General features: G+C 32.9%; 2 protein-coding genes across 2 annotated transcripts in view; one reads left to right on the forward strand and one right to left on the reverse strand.

Moving 5' to 3' along the window:
* The window catches only part of LOC141456728 (cytoglobin-2-like), a 185,929-nt gene extending 173,280 nt beyond the window's left edge, over positions 1 to 12,649 (reverse strand). Inside the window, exon 1 of the mRNA XM_074132977.1 lies at positions 12,549 to 12,649. The gene's annotated coding sequence lies outside the window, so the exon portion shown is untranslated. The remainder of the gene's footprint in view (positions 1 to 12,548) is intronic.
* Positions 1 to 21,157, forward strand: part of LOC141456729 (protein phosphatase 1 regulatory subunit 14C) — a 271,924-nt gene that overhangs the window by 77,264 nt on the left and 173,503 nt on the right. The gene's annotated exons all lie outside the window — the stretch shown is intronic.

Raw genomic sequence — 21,157 nt, forward strand, 5'->3', positions numbered from 1 at the left:
TTATAGCTTAATATAGGTGGCAATTCAACTAATGGATCACATGATTATGGCAGAATATAATCCGGCTTTGAGCAGTTCTAGTAATATACTAAAAGGCCTCAGTTATGTTTACACAATCATGAATTAATTAATTAATTTTCAAGTAATGTGCCAGCTTTTGTTCAGGTTTTTAACCAAATAAAGTCTCACTAGAGCATTATTAGTTAGGACACCCTGTAATTTAACAAATCAAATATTTTTAGTAATTATTATGTCGGATCCAGAAAATGGTCACCCCCCATGTTACTTTAATGATCTCCATGGACGCAGTAAGTTAAACTTTTATTGACACCGGGTAGGAGAAATTGTTGTTATTATACCGTATTCCATATACCGCTTTCCACAGAAAAACTGTTTAGGTATCAAATGAGGTCCAAGGATGAAGGAAATCCATTTTTAAAGAATGAAAAGTCAGTCAGGTAACTCTGGAAATGAGCTACCAAAGAGAATGGCACAAGCTCCCTATTTCCTATATTATGAGGCTTCTCAGAAAGCGATAAAGAAATTGATATTTCAGAAATAGTAGGTAATGGATAGCGACATAAACCACCACTAAGAAGTTGTTCTCAACTGCAGCCAGGTGGACAAAAATTGGGAAGCTAGTAAACTTTTGAATGTTGACACAATTCTGAGCAAATATTGTAAAATGAAGTCATACTTGCATCGCTTTAAAATCAATGGCGACTCATCTTATGACTGAGCTGCTGGGAGTACAGGCAGTGTTTAGCAAATTGTTGGCGTTTGCAGGAAATTCCAGAACTGCCGATCAAATATGATCAGAAGGATTGCGATATTGATTGGCTATAGAATCCTAACAACTGATCGCTCCAATCCATATTCAGACATATTATAGATCTTAATTCAACTTCAGACATTTTTATATTATGAAGTGAATATTTTAATTTTTCTCTGAATTATTATTCTGCATCGGCAATTAAAATAATTCTTTTGCTTTATTGTTTATATTCATTTATAAATATGTTTATTGTACGTAATATTTATTATTCTTGAAGTATGCAGATTGCTGCTAGCTGAAATACACTCTCCTTCCTCAGTGTTTTTGGAGGATCACAACACTTCTGAGGAAGTAAAACTATTTTAAAGCACAAAAATATGCTTCTAATATAAGAGATAGTGGTAAGGCGAATTTCCTGTAAGTCTTACCTTTCTGGAGGATATAACATATAAGCTACTTATTATACAAAATAAATTCTTACAACTGCCAGAAACTCTGTTTGCTTTCAACAAATTGAGAGCACACTTCAGATACCAGAATTATATTAGGATCCCACCTGGTAATGGAATTGTAATGGATAAAGTATACCAATAGAATCGTGTAAGAATTTTATTTGATAATTTGGCAACTCCCAAATCATCTGGGTCATAACATTGGAAACTTTATTATTTGTTTCTATCTGAGCGGAAAATGAAGCAGCTAAGCTGTGAATTATTCTTCATTGTAAATATTTTATATTAATATAGAAATAATTTGTTAAAAAAATCGTAGATGCTTGATGGAAGCTAACTATATAATTCATTGCCTTAAGCAAAATAAACATCAGTTTTTTGACTTCTGTACATAAGTCGGCCGTCCCTAGATACATTATTTAATAATTAATTAATTATTTAAATTTAAGTCAGCTTCATGACCATTTTGTTGTATCTTTTACAATGAGATGAAATTAATTTTGAGATTTGTATGAGTACTTACTTTCATTTCATACATATATATTTGATCATTGTTAATCAATCAATCAAGTTGCATTATTGCGTTAATTAATCATATAATTTGACTTTTATTAATATTATTTTGTTTGTTTGCTTGTAAAGACTATTTATATGATTTGTTTCGAATATTTTTATTTTGGATGGTATAATTTTGTAAAGTAGAAACTTAAGATGATTTATAATTCAATTTTTTGAACAGGAATCGATCTCAGAAACAAACTATTCTATTCTAATTTGTGCGATAAATACCACTTTCTGGAAAAGAAGACAAACAAAAAATATTGCGATGATATTTTTGAAATGGAGTTCCCACATCTGTAATAGATGTGTGAAACATTCTGTAAACCATACAGGAACCTTTGTCCCTTTGTCATCCCATTTCCAGGTTATCGACACAAACAATCCGTATAGTGACATCCCCTCCTTTCTCTCACACAATATACATAGAGCCCATAGAGTGGAGCGTGCTACTCCTTAGTTCGCAACCCTCAGGAAATCCTAACTCACTATCTCATTTCACTTACACATGTACTCGTTACTACAGAACATTGCATGCACCGCACGTAGAACATGCTACGGAAATACAAAATATCTTCAACGTCACGGAGAGATGTGGCCTTGTAGTTTTTACCTCAACTTATCTCAACACAAGTACAAATAATTGATCAGCGTAATCAATAAATAAAGTAAGCTCTGATCAGTAATGATTTCAGCGTCTAAATTTTGCACATCCAATTGAATAAAAAGAACTTAAAGATGGAGAAAATGGAGAAAGGTACAGATGTACCACTAATAATTTACAGGCATTGTTGATACAAAAAGAAATATACATCATGAAAGACATGAACAATCGAATAAAGAGTGACAAAATTTGAATTGAAAAAGCTCTTTTTCAGCCCAATAGCAAAAATAATTAAATAATATAGGGTGACTAAGCAGCTAGATCAAAAATTAGCGTAACTCCTTAGAAGCGTACCCAAAGGTCGTTATCTCTCACATAATTACACATGTCAAACCTTCCACATTCGCCTACCATTCTGCGAACAAATACTAACAAGTAATAGGTTTATAATAGGTTTATTTTTGAAGTTAGGCATTCAGTCTTCAATTCACTAACTATTAACTTAAAAATCTTTAATGGAAACTTTTTCCTAAATAATCGTTTTGGTTGTTCACGGAGCTGGAAAAACTAGAATTGTTGAAAAATCTGTATAACCTTCCTACACTTCCTAAACATGAAGTCTCCATCATAAATCTTTACTAGAAACTTAGAACTAAAATTCTAACCACTGACACTTACGAGGTTTGTTACTCATTTTTAAGAAATAGGTTAAGTAGAAAATTGCAGTAAGAAAATGCTACAAGTTTCATCCCTTATTTATATATTTTATACTGCCGAAATTGAAATTCTGATGTTATTTGAATGAATCTGTTATATTTTGTTTCATCAAAACTCTGTACTTAGATGATGACTTGGAAACCATCGGTTGTAAAGATAGGCACAATAAATTGACAGATACTCCCTAATATTATAGTAAATGGTAGAAGTAGGAGAACAGAAAGTGTTGATTGGGTAGTGAAAAAAAGGCTAATAGAAAATTGATTGATTTCTCAATGAATCTGAAGCCATTCAAGTCTCTCATCGCTTCCCAGACTCCAATGGAAATTACTTTTTCACTTTATTACTTTGTCCACGCTTCAAAGCTGTTTTTACAAGTAAAAATAAAATCAATTAGTTATTTACATTCTTACTTCGACACACTGTGTTTATTTAATTTTTGCTGCTGTCTTCTTCATCACCCTTCGCTATCATTCGCTTCGCCATCACACAAAATCATCAGTCTCTCTCTCTCTCTCGCCCTTCTTATTATGTAATAATATAGCATAATAGGGAGCTATGAGCGTAAGGGTGTTTCCTAATTTGTTTTTACATATAATTTCATCTGTTGACACAAAGTAGTTGATGCAATCGCTTCAGCCGAGGAGAGAAAGCATTACTTGAGCGATTTTGGATACAATCCTCGCTTCATTTAATTTGATAATAGTCCAGCATCTTAGGTTATTGTTTTTACATATAATTTCATCTGTTGACACAAAGTAGTTGATGCAATCGCTTCAGCCGAGGAGAGAAAGCAGTACTTGAGCGATTTTGGATACAATCCTCGCTTCATTTAATTTGATAATAGTCCAGCATCTTAGGTTATTGTTTTATATACAGGATGATCCATTTAAAACGCACCAATCGCTAATAACTTTTTAGGAAAGCGGAATTTTGAAAAACCCATTAAATAAACTATATGTTTTTTTTGTCTAGTTTTCAAATTTTTCACCCCCCCAAGCTGTATCTTCATCTTTGGCGGAGTTACGGCCAAAACCCCGATTGGGATTTCATAAGGACCAGTAGTTTTGATAATGATTATGAAAACTACATAAAAAACTGGGAAAAATGACGTTGACCCCGTTCGATATCCCTAATATTCGTCGAGATATTTAAGATCAAAGTTACATTTTTATCTATTCGTGAACGGTTTTCAGTATTAATTTTCCACCAGAAATACACGTTTTAGGAGGTCCTCTGAGTTATTTGTGACGCAAACCCGAGTATGATTACACTTTATTAAAAAAAAAGTTTGACTTTTTAAGTAATAAGAATATACTTATAAAACTGTCTTAGTGTTGTACTTATTGATCAAAGCTGTGAGGTTCATCCAAATCTACAAAGATATGGACTGTTCAGACATCCTAATAAAATCTACTCTGACAGAGATAGTTGAAACTCCTTTCTATGTGACTAAATTTACTCTTCATATCGTCTTCAACATCCCCAATGTAAGCAGACTGATCAAGAGAAATTATCTCTAATTTCTCATCTCTTTCTACTTGCTTTGATCCTTTTTTACAGTCATCCGCCTCTGAATTAGGAGTCACCGAGTCTAAGTCGCCGGTTGTTTCGAGACTTCCTTAGGAACTAAAATTAAATAGCGATATCCTATAGAGAATGCTACAGCTGGGTAGTTTCTCTCCTCCTGCTTAACACCAACCACCTCGCACTTTTACAAACATTTACTAAATACGAATACTTAATGACCAAAATTAAATTTTGGAATAAAATTTTTTATTACATTTTGTAGTAACATTCTCTACTTGATTGTGCTGCTTCATTTACGCGCACAAAGTAAAAAGAATCCACACTGGACCACATTTAATTTTCACTAGAATCCTAAAAACATGTATAAATTGAGATAATAATTATTACTAAAATTTCAGATGTTATTTACCTGAAATTTGATACGTTTCTCACATAAAATTGATCAAATAAATATATTTATGCGGATATAATGTTATTTAAAAGATTTCGATACGTTTTTACGAAATCTAAGTCTTTAATAATCTAGATAATTAAGAAGAGATAATTCATTGATGAGACGGCTTTGTGAAAAATATTCAAAGATCTTGAATAAATAATTTGACGCTTAAATACATATAAAACTTATGGCGGAAAATTAAAAATTTATAAAATTAGCTGCTTATTAAATTGAAATTAGCAAGACTGCTTTATTAATAAAAAAAAAAACCTTATTGTCCGTAAATTTCGGTGACCAATAATAAATGATAAGCTTAGCTGGTGACCCGTTCATTATTATTGCACACATTAGAGATGGGTCAAGAAGTCATAAAGTAAAATTGAAATCTTTCTGAAGATAACGAACATTTTTTTTAAGCATAGATGTTAACCCTAAAGGCTGGAATTGATTAAAATCCTTCACTTTAATTCCGCTCAGATTTCTTTTTGAGAATTATTCATAGTACATGAAATTCTTGCCAAACAAAGCAATGTTTCAGAGGTATTCCTTCTGCTTGAAGTGATGTGAGCACAAATCCTTTTTATCCTGCCGAGATTACTCTTCCTTTCGAAATATTCCTTCGTCCGTTACGCAATATTATATTGTCTACTAAACCTTTAAAAAAAAAATCTAAAAACAAAAACAAAATTAAAGTACGAATAAAAACTTGTAATTCTTCTTTGAGGAGAAGATTATCCTTCGAAATAAGCAAGGGAATCTCTTGTAAAAACTTTATTCTACGTACCTACCATCGGTGGCTTGGAAATGCAAAGCATTCGGAGAGTTGAATACGTAAAATAAAATTATTATTACCATCCAGATATGGTCCCGGAGGATAAGGGAAAAGAATCAGGTGTACCAGATTGAAATCGCTGTGTGTGGAACTCAGAACTTTGAAATTTTTTTAATCCGGAACATTGCGAAAGTTTGTTCAAACCATAAAGTTACTCCTCCTGCGCTTTATGCCTACAATGGCAAACACCATTTAGCTATGATTGCAGTAATAATTTTTAGTTACTCTTTATCTGGACATGAGACAAACCTCTGTTCTGCCCTTGAATTAACTGATGGACATCTCTGAAACTTCAATTCTAAAGACTCTATTAAAGATCTATACTCCATTAACGCCTTACGCTTACTACGTATGGGTGATAATAGGACTACAATGAATAAGCAGTAGATTTTCCAAAATAATGTTCGCCTCGGAAGCACCATGGTTCCTACGATACGGGAAGATGGAAGTACACACAATAAAAGACTTTATGTGTTCTTTCTCTGTATTTCTAGATTAACTTCGAATTACGAAGGCTGGACTTCATCGATTTGAAGCAAAAAACAAATCGTAAATGCACCACTTTGTACATATTTTCATTATTAACATTAGTTAATATTTCGTATATTGGGGCGCCACGGTAGCCGAGCGGTTAGAGGCAAGACCTGCGAAGCTAATTTGTATTGTGGTACTGGGTTCGATTCCCAGTCTTAGGCCTTGGATTTTATTTAATGGTTAATAAAAGAAATTAACAGTAAAGAATGTTTGCTAGTCGCCTCCGTCCACGACACCTAATTGGTTGTTGGACGTTAAGCCCCGCCTGAAAAAATAGCCGATTACTTTACTTTACATTGGTTAATATTTCGTATATTGTGTTACTATTAAATAAAAAGCTATTAACACCCTTTAAACTCGCATGAGAAGCCGAAATCTGTCAGAGAAGAACACAAGCAATGGTCAAAAACACACGTTCGGTTAAAAATAAACAATAAATAAAATCAGATTTTCCTCTCTAAATGGTTTGTAGAAAACGCAATATTTATTAATTAAAAGAATTGAATCAAATGTTTAACAATATTAAATGAATAAAATATTTACGAGTACGATACTTTATTTGAAATTCTTTCTGACCAGCAATTAAAAAAATAAAATAAAATAAAGGCAAATAAACTGAGGCCCTTTTAACCAAACCAGGATAAAAAAAGGAAAGGGAAAAAATAATTTTGTACTTTATTAATCAAAAAGTTAAAAAATGCAAACAACGCGAAACAATTCTAAAGTATAAGTTAAGAAGATAATCTACAGTTTGATAATCCTTGTAACTGGAAATAACTGAATGTTTTGTTGAAAGGAATTTTCAACAATTTCATTATTATTTCTTTCATTTTTTTTGTTTTTTAAATTATTTCCTTCTTTATTTTTCTCCACGATTTTTTGCTGAATGTTGCTTTAACAATCAATACTTTCATCGAAGGTTTGATTAAAATTTCTTATATTTATCTACAGGGTGTGTAATGGTTTTTGAGGAGATGTTGGTTATAGACGTTGATGGATAAATAACACTTTGGTATCGGTATAAGATTTTATGTATTTATATGACTGACTGCCAAGGACTGTATACTTTACACTACAAGAACAGAACAGACTGACTGACGTGGCTAAAACGATGTGTACAATTGAAGTGTAAGACTTTGAACAGAATTCCGCTTTTGACTTTTCCCTCGTTTTTATATACATTCCCGAGCCTCCCCTCTCTGTGTGCCAAGGGGGCTCTGTGTGCCAAGGGGGCTGTCTCTCTCTCTCTGGCTAGAGTGGATGAGTGGTGGGGGTTCACTACCCCTACAGGTATACGGAGGAGTGGTCGAAACTTCGGGAGGTGATTCAGCAGCTCAAATGCAACAAAAAATATTCTCTTCACTTTGGCCCGATTCTCAATAGTGTCCAAGATATTTGCATTTTTAACTTTTCCGTTGATATTCGTGTTTTTCCACCATAAAAACGGCCGTAACTTTTTTGTCTTTTATCCTGCAACAAATCTGCTGTTTCCATACGAAAGAGCATTAAATTTCCTATAAATTTGCTTGGTACAGAACAGAGCCTCAAAATGATTCTTATAACAATGAAATTTTTACTTGAATGACTAAAAAATTTCGTTCTCGATGATTTTTGTTAAAATTTTCAACTGCATTTTTTCAATGGTTAATGAATCAAGGAATCACATAATTTCAGAAAAAGTTGAACATTTATTGAGCTTCAAGATCATATGGATTTTTTTGGTTTTTAATAAAACCCTACCCCGAACAGAGGGGTGTAAATGCAGAAAAGTGGGATTTGCGTAACCGACTTTTCACTACTAATTTACTCAAATGTCAATTTTTGGAGAAGGAACAAAAAGAAAAGTAACTATTTTAGTTTTTAACAATTATTATTCAATAAAACGGAAGTAAAAAATAAAGTAGCAATAAAACGCAGTAGTGGACTACAATTGTTTGTGCAACTTATTTTAATGACATAATGGAGGTTTTTTGATCAAAGTTAATTAATAATAATTCAAAAATAAAATGGTTATTTTCTTTTTGTTCCCGCTGTAGTGCTAAAAAAGTCGAAATCAAGTTACCACTATAAACCAGCCTCGAAGTTGTTTGAATAAAAAGAAAAAAGATTCTAAAGTACAACTTGATATGTGGTCTGAAAAAGAAAATGCATGAATTTTGAAGTTCACATCAAAGGAGATACAACACCTACATAGTTTTACTTTTACAGCATTGAGCTGTTTTTTGCTAGTATTTTTTACTCGTCAACTTCACTATACATTCTTCTTTAAGGTAGTGCTAGAATTATATTAAACTTTTTCAGTTCTCTTTGTATTTTCTATGTAATTTCTGCTCGAGCTTTGACTACTTGTCAAAAGTATGTATTTACTTTAGACAAATAAATAAATAAAAATAATATACTAAAGTTTTTCCAATCTTACTCGTTCTGATGGTGCTTTCTTTTTATACAGTTAGCGAGAAGTACCATTAAATTAAGTGTCTAGCAATTTAATTTAGCTCTTATTAAAACATGGCACATCAAATTAAGTAGTTGTAGTTATCTTTCTGAATTTCTAGAGTTTGGAGCACATTACTCATCTATCAAAGTAAGAGCCAATCTTTATTTCGCTTCATAAACAATGAACTGTCCTTGTAAAATTATGGTAACGTCTGTTTATTCATTTTGAACTTTTCCACCAATCAACAGAGATTTTACATCAGTTCATATGTTTCCTTTTCTGCAACATGTACGGCCGATTCCTCGTCTAAAAGCGGGATACCTTAAGCGTCATACTGGGTTCAGCCGAAAGGCTAACGAAAGAGCCCATGATATGTGGTGTAGATGAGAGTGTTTCAGCGCAGGTTTCGATTGACTGAACTTGCCTTTGCAAAGATATAGAACTGTGCGTAGAATTTCCAAGGTAAAACAGTTCGCAGATCTGTCTCAAACGGCTTGCGGTTGAACATTTGCGCGTCGGTTAGCCACTGTTTAATTTAAGTTAACCATTTATCAGGCTGTTTGGCTTAAAACTAGTTCTCTCATTCATTGATTGGGAATTCAACGGAAGGGCATTAATAAAACGACCCCTTAAGCACCTACCTTGAAAATTTGATTAAATAATTATTATAAATTGATGTGTTTGTTTTATTGATTATTATTACTAGTGGAGGAGCAAAACCCTAAGCTAACCAAAGCCCTCTCTGAACTACAAACAGCGACTCCCAAGAAAAGGCAACACAGAACCAAACCAGAGCCGTGACTAGAAGGATGGAAGCTGAGCCATCTAACAAATCTAGTCTCCTCATACCCTAAACAGTTATGATGGATGGATGTATCTTCCTCTGTATTACAGACGCTGCCAAAATGGACGGACATGAGCCCCAGATTTATTTACTACATTTTTTTCATGTTTTCAGCTAGCATGGATCAGAAAGCTCAAAAAATCTGTTCTACCCTGCAGATTTTGAAAAAGAAGTACGAATAATATCAATTAAAAATGCATTTTTCGACTTTTTCCAGTAGAAAATTTAAAAGAAACAAAAAATTTGTAACAAAATCTTTATGATTATTGACAACACATTTGACAACATTTTTTACCTAATTATTTTGGCAACGTTTATCTCAAAATCTATTCAATTTGCATTATTGCAAAAAAAATACTCTTATAAGCGAGAATATGGTTTTTATTTTAAAGAAAATTTGGGAATTTTATCTTTTATATGAAAAAAGAAAAAAAAAAATTGTCAAATTTGGGTGTTTTTTTCAACATCACGCTTTATCGTACAGTTTTTGACAGTTCAGTTTTAATTATGTTAAAATATATTACTTTTTTGGAAATGATATATTTCAAAAATAGTAATTTGAATAATGTGCGATCCTACTACTATTTGTACTATCATATTGTTTAGATCTTTCATTTTATTTGATGGTTGTAAGTAGGGTTGCCAACTCTATAAAGCTCCAAAAAAGGACACCTTACATTCAGGGCCGCCGACAGGATTTTTTGGGGCCCGGGAATATATATCATTTGTATTCCTTTTTTTTTAGCTGTACATGCAGAGATTCCGGGCCCTGGAAAAATGTCCCCTCTCCACCGTCTGTAATCTGGCCTGGGTACATTTTATATCTTAGATACTTATTCATGAATAGTTCATCGTTACATCAATAACCTGTTGACTTATACAGTTCAGTTATAACAGAAAAACAACACGCCAAATGAAGAAGTCTCGGAAGTCAGAACTTAAATCAAAAAATACAACAAAATAAATTAGATTTGTGTGGAATAATATCTGGAAAAAGGACAAAAGGCGTCCTTTCCTAATTTAAGAAAGGACAAGGACAACCAGGTGTTAAAAAAGGACTGTCCTTTCCAAAAAAGGGCAGTTGGCAACCCTAATTGTAAGAGAGGTATATGATAACAGCGTCGATACTTGTTCAGTACTTGGAAGTAATACCGAATAAGGATGGAATAATATAAAATTAGCACTTTGCGTATTGAACGAATCATATATTAAATATCAAGTTCATCAAGTAAATATGAAGTTCGGTCAGAAATTATTTTAATTTATTTTTCATGAGAATCTTGAATTAAAACTCCAAATTTTTGCTCGATTATTACCATTCACATTAGAATTAAGATAACTTAAGGAAATGCAATAATTAAAGTCCATTTTTTTTTTCTTTTTTCGACATTTTATTTCACTTATTGTTTAAGATATTTCATATAAATTAAAGAGTAAAATAAAAAAATTTGGCATGCAGGATTAAAACGATCTGAATGGTACTGCAACCAAACTCCTAACCTAGTAATAAACATTTTATTAGGCCAAAACGTCGTGAAATTAAACATTGTAAAACGAGAAAAGAGTACGGACAAAAATTGTTATTTTGTTCATAAGTAAAACACTCCTCAAAAAGCTATTGAACTGAACAACTCAGTAAAATAAATTTTCTGTTGTTTTAATTAGATGTAAAAAAAAAGAGTTCTGTATAATTGAATGAATCTCGTTGGAGTTGCTTTCATAAACTAGGGGGAAAAAATGATTGATAAATAGCTATACAGTCATGCGATTTTTATAAAATTTGAAAATTTGACTTTTATTAATACCATTCTCGTGCTCAAATGTACCTAAAAATGTGCGAAGAAACTTGTTAAAGGGAAATCTATAAAGCAACTTTTCCATAACCCGGTAAAATTAATTTTTTACGTAACAAATGATTTAAATAGAATTGGCTGACCCACAAATGCGTAGTGCTCTTTTTACCCTGTTTACAGAAAAATGTTTCAATTTTCTATGAAAATCTGGAAAATAAACTCAGAAAATTGATACTTCTGGTGGCCGATTTGAACCCAAACCTGTAATGAGGAGTCTTCTTACACCTAAATTCAGTTTACAATTTCAATTTTATGAGTGAGTGTTGAATCATTTATTCACAGAAAACCTCTTTAAGAAATTACTGAAAATAAAAACGTGTATTTTAATTGGATACTCAAAATAAAAATTACAGATGGATGCATTAATTTCTTATCTACAAAGTAATAAACTTTTAGATAAAAAAAGTAATGACCTTAATTCAAATGAACATTTACGAGTGAATAGAATTACGACAATTTGTTACTAAAGAAATTCTGTAAGTGAAAAATCTAAAGAAAGATTATATTTTTTGTTATACCGGATTAGTAAATTTATCTGATAGGTTTACGGACTTTTTTATAACTATAATTTCGGATATCTTACTCGCGTTACAGATACAGGTATCTTAACACAATCAAGAAATTTAAATATATGAACGATTTCAACTTTTATATTTTAATAAAATGTATTATATTTATTGATTTAAGGATTTTTTTCAATGTATAAAAATTTTAAAGATAAGCAGAATTTGAACTAGATACAAAATCAAAATAATATAATAATTTATTTCTGTATAAATGAAGATTTAACTCTTATTTGGTGACACCTAAATTCGACAATTTAAAAATTATATACTTTTTTTTAGTGTAATAATTATTTAAAAAAGCATTTTTAATCAAAAATTTTACCTTATAATAGACAAAACATTTTATAGGAAAATAAAATTTAGAATAGACTAATTTTCGTTTAGAAAAATACTTTTTGTTTTTCTTTTACCTCACAAAATGTTAAGAGTTACGAGAACTGTGTGGAGCGCAATTGAGTTGTGTACTGCATGAAGCGCGTTAACCAACTGAAGGAGTTTCCCAGCGTAGTCTGGCAGGATTTGCCGACCTAACGGCTAGGGCAGGCGCTCGTGTTTCGTATTGGGTGGAGCATATATACATCTATACAAATATAAACCAGCTTAAAAAAAAAATATTCTGCTCTATAAAAATTGGTATTAAACCATTAGTTCGTTTTTTTTTTATTTTTCACATAAAATAATGATTATATTTATTTTATTTTATTTATTAATCTTTTTCGAAAAAGCCAATGAAATCTGTGGGAGAATTAAGGCCTAAACAATATCCAACACTCCTATCTGTGCTTCATTTTTGTCTCACGGATTACTGCAGCTTTGGCTCCCTGGTTTAATGACTAATGTTTAATGCACCTAACAGACATCTTTTTCATTAATCGTAAATCATACCAGAGTCATTTGGTTTTGCCTTCATTATAGGCCCCATTTCCCTGTTGATCTTTCTCTAATAGTATCAGATCTATCTATCTTCTCTGATCCTATCGAACCTACCATTAATTCTACGAGGGTCGTTTGAAAAGTCCGTGCAAAGTCAGAGAGATAGCACCACTGGCGCGTATCGAGGTTATGTTTAGTTAGTAGCATCTCTTGGAAGAACACACACCAAGTTTCAGCCAGATCGGTCTATTTCTTTGTGTTTGGCATTCGTTTGAATCGAGTAAGTCGAGTGATTTTCTCACGCTTGACCAAAAACGAAATCGTGTGAAGTGTTGCAAGGACGGTTTGCAGCTGTTCCAGAAGAATCCGCAGGACTTTAAGCGTCGTTTCGTCACTGTGGATGAAACATGGATACATCACTACACTCCTGTGACCAAAGAACAATCTAAACAATATGTTACCAAGGGGGAATCTGCGCCAAAAAAGGCGAAGACCGTTCCTTCGGCCGGAAAGATTATGGCGACTGTCTTTTTGGATTCGCAAGGAATAATCCTCATCGACTATCTGGAAAAGGGTAAAACTATTACAGGTGCATATTATTCATCTTTATTGGACCGTTTGAAAACCGAGCTGCAAGAAAAACGCCCACGATTGGCCCACTTTAAAAGTCCTTTTCCATCACGACAACGCACCAGCTCACACATCAGCAGTTGTGGTCGCAAAATTAATGGAAATAGGGTTCCAACTCGTTTCACACCCCCCCTATTCTCCAGACTTGGCTCCCTCGGACTACTATTTGTTCCCCAATATGAAGAAATGGCTGGCGGGAAAAAGATTTTATTTAAACGAGGAAGTGATTGCAGAAACGAATGGCTATTTTTCAGACTTGGACAAATCCTATTATTCGGAAGGGATCAACAAACTAGAGCAGTGTTGGACGAAGTGTATAAGCCTAAAAGGAGACTATGTTGAAAAATGAAAAAGGTTTACCCCAAAAAATTAAGTAGTTTTTATTTTTGCACGGACTTTTCAAACGACCCTCGTATTTACCAGCAAGATTTGGGCCATTAATTGATATAAGAGAAATAAAGTATAAGAGAATTATTAATGTATTTACAACACGTTTTCACATTTCCAGACTGTCTGTATCCACTAAAATAAATGCCGTAAACATAAAACAGAGTTAATTTCGTAGTTCCTTGAAAAAAAATAAAACTTTGTAAGTTTATTTTATAAAGAAAAACTTCTTAGAACATGCCATTTGTAATAGACTTCGTACCAAACATTCTGAACTTTACTTACTTTTTTCTTTCTATTTGAAGTACTGCGGCCCTGTAACCGAACCCATAGCAAAACCTCCCACTCTGGGCTGACTACTAAAACTGAAGGTTAAGAAACAGAACCACATAAAATTGTCTGTTGTAATAGGGTAACTATTAATACTTAGCAAATATCCAGCGACGGTAATTAATGTTGTCTTGAATACTTGATATATTGTAGTTTACTTTTTTTTCTTGTTGCATGTACTTGAGGTAAATAAAAAGACTAAAAAATAAAAATAAAAATCAAATAAAGAAATATTGTGCGGTACACTGTGTATCGAGGCTGCTGTTCGTCCATTTGTGAATGGTGGAATTTTCGCTAAATAGGCTAGGAGTCACAATGACCTAGTGGATTGTCACTTGTAAATCAGGATGGAATTCTGATGGATGGATTTCTGGCTAAAAATTTGAACTAACTCCTGAGGTATACGATTGTTTTGATTTTATTATTATTTATTTCAACTTCTATAGATAAAATAACGTTGTCGGTTAAAGTTCAAAAAACATTTTTCTGCTTTCTAGAATTTATAATTTACTTTTACAAAAAGACTGACTTGGAACCCGCACACACGACTTAAACGAACTGAAGTTAACAGGCGTTATCGACTACTTAAAAGACTACTAGACCAACGTTCAAAACTTTCACTTAATAACAAACGGCTGATTTACAATTCGATACTAAAACCAGCCTGGACGTACGGTATTGAACTGTGGGGTTCAACGAAACGCTCCAATCTTAACGAATTCAATCGCTTCAGTCTAAAATTCTCCGCACAATCATTAACGCTCCATTTTACGTTTCAAATCTAACTATCCACACAGACCTGGAAATTCCATTTGTAGGTCCAGGTTGCACGAACTCGCTATAAAAGTTTTCATCAGAACTTGCATTCTCATTCCAATCCTCATCTCATTTCCATCCAGATCATCCTCCCAGACGATTGAAACGTCAGTGGCCTCGCGATTTTCTCTCTTCTGAGGAGAGTAGCTAATCCTAGAGACGACTTAGGGAGAGTTATCACTGGGTAGCTTCTCCCCTCAATTAGTGGAGTTTGTAGTGGTATCAGTTATTGCCATTGTTACTTATGGCGTATCTAGCGCTGGTGTAACTTAACAAATAAATAAAAAAAAAACAAAAAAATTTACTTTTAACAATGAGATTTTTGGAAAATATTGGTTTCTTAATTAGAAAGAACAGCAATCTTTCGAACTTACCTAAAATTATCCAATAAAAACTAGAGAAATTACCATATTCGCTAAATTGTGTTGTAAATACTATTATTGGAAGCATCAAAGTGCTTTTTGGATAATTAGGATGAGTTATTTGGCAAAATTCGTATACACCCTTCCTGCAATCATAAAACCCCACATGATGTCGTATGCAAAAACATTTTTCTAGTACGTACGGATTTTGAATAGAACATTAACATCGTTTTGCAATTCTCACGAAAATTGGTGATTTTCATACCTTATACCGAACATTTGTATCGACAATAGAAAATCGCTTATTCTTCTCGCACAAGGAACATTCCTTGTTTCTCTTCTCAATTTAGTAAAACTACGAGTCTCATCTGTGGTATCACCTTTTTCTTTTAAAGTCTTTTCTTGTTGTACATACTCAAAAAGCAGAAAACTTTTTAAAAAAGCTGCAGATGTAGTGCCAAAGAAAACCATCATACAAAACCGAATTTAATTTATTTTCCCCCTAATGAATTACATTTTAACAACGGTTTGGTACATCAAAGGATTGTCCATTAAATGTACGATCCGGAAATAGGTTAAGTTCTCCTGGTTCGTTAGGGTTGTTTTAAGTAATAGCTAGGATTATTGATGGAGAAGGACTATAGTTTCCCATTATACAGTAATGGCACACAGGAAATCTTCGCCTTAAATGTAACATAAATTTCCATCTACTAATACTGGACACAATATCTCGTGTGAGGAAGTAGTTTACATTTCCGAACGGAAAGTTAAGAGTTAAATTTAGTTGGCCGTGCAGCGTAATATGAGCATAGAATGTAATGGTGCACTGAGTTTGCGTGTTTGTTCGATTTGGTTATCAGGGAGATAGTGTGGTCAGAACCATATATAATAAATGTGGATTATATTCAATAGTAACTCTTGCTTTGATCGCACCGTTTCACTATCCCCAACTAAAAATTAAATGTGAAATTTTATACATTTCATTTGTTCCTTGGTTTACTGACGTAATTGGCAATTGATTAATGTTCCATTGCTAAGAATAGTAATTAGGAATAGTTTTAGAAAACGAAATAAACTAAGTAGAGAAAATCTAATTTTTAATTAAGCAGTTTACTTACGAGTATGTAAAGTAGCGTAGCTCTGCGTCTAGTTGCGGTAACAAAAAGTGATCAACGAAAACCTAAAATAGAATGCAGCATATTTGTAGCACTTTTTTATGGCAGCCTGAACTCTATTCATAATTTTGGAATTGCCTGGTTTACTATGCACAGTGCAACCAACCTAAATCAGGGACACTAATAATATTTTTATTAAGAATTCTGCCAAATTTATTTCAGTGTTTAGTAAAAAGGACGGGATTCAAGTGGATTATTTCTGTTTTATTTTATTATCAAACCGACCTAATTGAAAATTATATCTTAATTTTTTCTAGTGATGGATATACGTATACAGGGTGTCCCAAGCTATATGGATAACGACTTTTTCTCGGAAACTAAGATAGCTACAAAAAACTAAAAAATACGTGTTCCCTTAGTTTTTTGTTAGGAATCCAAATTTACTTTGTAAATTTTTTTCGGTGCTTCCAGAAACGAGATACAGGCACCAACTTCATTTTTTCAAATGGGAAGGTGCGGTTTTTATTTCAGAAATAGATTCCTCTATTTTTTTAAAGACAAATTTACTTGAACGGTTTTTTTCTGTGAGCGATATTTTAGAAGTTAGAAATGAAAACAAGATTCTTATAAGAAATTTCAAAATGATAATATTATAACGGTTTTTTGATTGAATAAGAAGAAAAGTACTATTTTATTATAAATCTTACTTCTCATTAACATAACAGATCATGATCGAAATGGCCTCCACCATTAGAGATGCATAGACATGCACTTTCCTGCCAATCGCCCCTTACTGCCAAAGAAATAAATTCGGCTTTAACCGACTTACACGTATCTATTATTCTTTGCTTTAGTTCTTCTGCAGATGCCAACCCGGCTTGATTCTGATGCACCTAGATTTCGAAATGCTTTTAGGTAAGCAGAAATAAGAAAAGAAAGAAAAAAGTTATGAACAATCACCTTGTTTTTCAGGGATACCCAAAGGAAATAGTCCATAGGTGTCAAGTCCTGTGAGAGAGGTGGCTACTGAATAGCCCCCGTGTCGATATAACATGCCCATCAAATTGCCTATCGAGATATCTCTTTACATGCCTCATGGTATTATATCGACATGGGGGACGATTCAGTGGCCATCTCGTTCACCGGATTTGACACCTACGGACTATTTCCTTTGGGGATACCTGAAAAACAAGGTGATTATTCATAACTTTTTTCTTTCTTTCCTTATTTCTGCTTATCTAAAAGCATTTCTAAATCTAGGTCTATCAGAATCAAGCCGGGTTGGCATCTGTAGATGAACTAAAGCAAAGAATAATAGATACGTGAAAGTCGGTTAAAGCCGAATCTATTTCTTTGGCAGTAAGGGGCGATTGGCAGGAAAGTGCATGTCTATGCATCTCTAATGGTGGAGGCCAATTCGAGCATGATCTGTAATATTAATTAGGAGTAAAATTTATAATAAAATAGTACTTTTCTTCTTATTCAATCAAAAAACCGTTGTAATATTATCATTTTGACATTTCTTATAAGAATCATGTTTTCATTCATAACTTCTAAAATATCGCTCACAGAAAAAAACCGTTCAAGTAAATTTTTCTTTAAAAAAATAGAGGAATCTATTTCTGAAATAAAAACCGCACCTTCCCATTTGAAAAAATGAAGTTGGTGCCCGTATCTCGCTTCTGGAAGCACCGAAAAAAATTTACAAATTAAATTTGGATTTCTAACAAAAAACTAAGGGAACACGTATTTTTTAGTTTTTTTCTAGCTATCTTAGTTTCCGAGAAAAAGTCGTTATCCATATAGCTTGGGACACCCTGTATACAGGGTGATCCATTTAAAACGCACCAATCGCTAATAACTTTTTATAAAAGCAAAATTTCGAAAAAACCCACGAAGTAAACTATGTTTTTGGTTTAGTTTTCAAATTTTCTACCCCCGATACTGTATCTTCATTTTTGGAGGAGTTACGGCCAAAAACCTGTTTGGGGTTTTATAAGGATCACTGGTTTTGACAATGATTATGAAAACTGTGAAAAATGTCTTGACCCCGCTTCGATATCCCTAACATTAGTCGAGATATTTAAGATCAAATTTACAATTTTATCTATTCGTGGTTTTGTAAGTGGGAGATCCCCAGTTCAAATCCCGCGTATGGCTACATTTTATTAAGAAAAGTATTATGATTTTTAAGTAATAAGAATGACTGCATACGCGGGATTCGAACTGGGGATCTCCCACTTACAAAACTATGCTCTTGACCACTAGACCAACACTTTGCTAAGATATTCTTACCTTAATCATACGTTAAGAAGTCCTCATACGGGGTACATTAAAATGATGTGATGATTGCTTTTATTTGACGATAAAACAAATTTATCCTGATTCACCCACAACCATTACATTATACTACATGTTTTAAAATCTTCAATTATTATTATTTTTGTTCTTTACGTCACAAATAACATTTTTTGCAGTCAGAGGTCCTCCCAAAACGAGTATTTCTGGTGGAAAATTAATACTGAAAACCGATCACTAATAGATAAAATTGTAACCTTGATCTTAAATATCTCGACTAATATTAGGGATATCGAAACGGGGTCAACGTCATTTTTCACAGTTTTTATGTAGTTTTCATAATCATTGTCCAAACCAGTGGTCCTTGTAAAACCTTGATCAGGTTTCTGGGTGTAACTTCGCCAAAAATAAAGATACAGCATCGGGGGTGGAAAATTTGAAAACTAAACAAAAAAAAACATATAGTTTACTTCGTGGATTTTTTCGAAATTCCGCTTTCCTAAAAAGTTATTAGCGATTGGTGCGTTTTAAATGGATCACGTTATATATGTATATATATATTTTTTTTTTATTCTTAAAAAGAAGGTTATTTAACAAAACAAAAACCATAATAAATAACAATAAAGTAAATTAAACAATACGTAAAACTTTTATATTTAAACTAAATGCTGGTAAAGCTTCTAGTAAAGAGAAGAGGTTTTACTATTCGCGAACAATTGGTTTAAATGAATATGTTTGTTTAGGTGTTAAATTAAATTTCAGTTTAAACTAAAAAATAAAAAAAAAGTTATGCTGCTGTGGCCTTTTAATCAAAGGTTCGGCTTTTCCATTCAATTACACGTTCACTTAGAGTTGGCAGCTCAAGCGTGCAGTTGGAAAAAGTTCAAAGAAATTGAGTAATTACAGAGTTTATAGTTTACAAAGGTGTTTGGTTTGCTACAGTTCACTCACAGGCACTTCCTTCGTTTAGAGACTCGCTAGAACAGCAATCTTCAAGCAAATATATTGGCTACATGTTATATAGTATATGTCAGGGAAATTCTCAATGAAATGGCTGACAGTAGGATTGTTAATATTCCAGTTTTGGCTATGATGAACAGTAAGGTGAGATGAATAATTGAGAATGATTAGATCTTTTTAAGTATGTCAAAATTGATGGACAATCAATGGACGCTAATAAATAATAATAAATATTAAGATTCTCTCCAAGTTTATGGTCACTTCAGTGAACATTAATTTTCAAGTGAAAGAACATCTTTTATACATTCATTTCATCCATTCCTCATTTAATTAGACAAACATGCAACTCCTCTAAATAAATATTGAAAATAAGATCCGAAATTGGTAATATAATAATTGGTATAAATAGCAATGTGTTTAGGATTTAGACTGATGCCCCAACTACAATGACTTTCATGTTAGGTAATTTGGTAGTACGTAGTTTCGCACTTTAATATTCTTGACATCATTATTGTGGGAGGAGTTGGGCTGTTTTCACTGTCAATTTCAGAGACCATTATCCTTGTAGAGTTGATGGTATTAATGAGATTTACAGATCAGTTTGTAGTTTCAGTTACTCGTGTTTTTATTATCTTATCTGACGTTCCGAAGACCAAAACTATCCCAAGGCGATAAAGTTTTAAATTTTATATCCCTAAATAATGTTTATTATTATTTTATTAATTATTCTTAATATTTATGCCAGATAAGCGGTTACACAAATTATGTTTTTTGAGAATTACTTATAAACTATGGTATTCGCTTCGTCTCTCGTTTAACTTCGTGCATGAAGTGAGAAATATTCTGGTCTTTCTTGACTGTTCTACGAGATGTGGCTATTAAATAACGAGACTATTGCTGTAAAACATTTTATTTTAAATTTATACATATTTAGTTATTATCACCTTCAATATACACCCCTCCCCTATCCCTACAACGCTCCATGCGAATTTACCATTGTTCGAAACAGTGCTGGAAGTCTTTTTCTGTGAGCTCCTGCATGACGCGTGCCGCTTTTTCTTTCACAGCTTCAACGGATTGAAATCGTGTTCCTTTTAATGCAGATTTGATTTTGGGGAACAGATAAAAGTCACATGGAGTCAGGTCAGGCGAATAAGGCGGATGGCCTAAATCCTAGGATGTTGTACTTGGCTAGAAACGTCTTGACAGACAATGCAATGTGAGCCGGCGTGTTGTCTTGATGGAGAA

Source organism: Rhodnius prolixus, unplaced genomic scaffold (genome assembly GCF_049639745.1).
Source record: "Rhodnius prolixus isolate KJV_2025 unplaced genomic scaffold, Rpr scaffold_10, whole genome shotgun sequence".
Classification (NCBI taxonomy): domain Eukaryota; kingdom Metazoa; phylum Arthropoda; class Insecta; order Hemiptera; family Reduviidae; genus Rhodnius; species Rhodnius prolixus.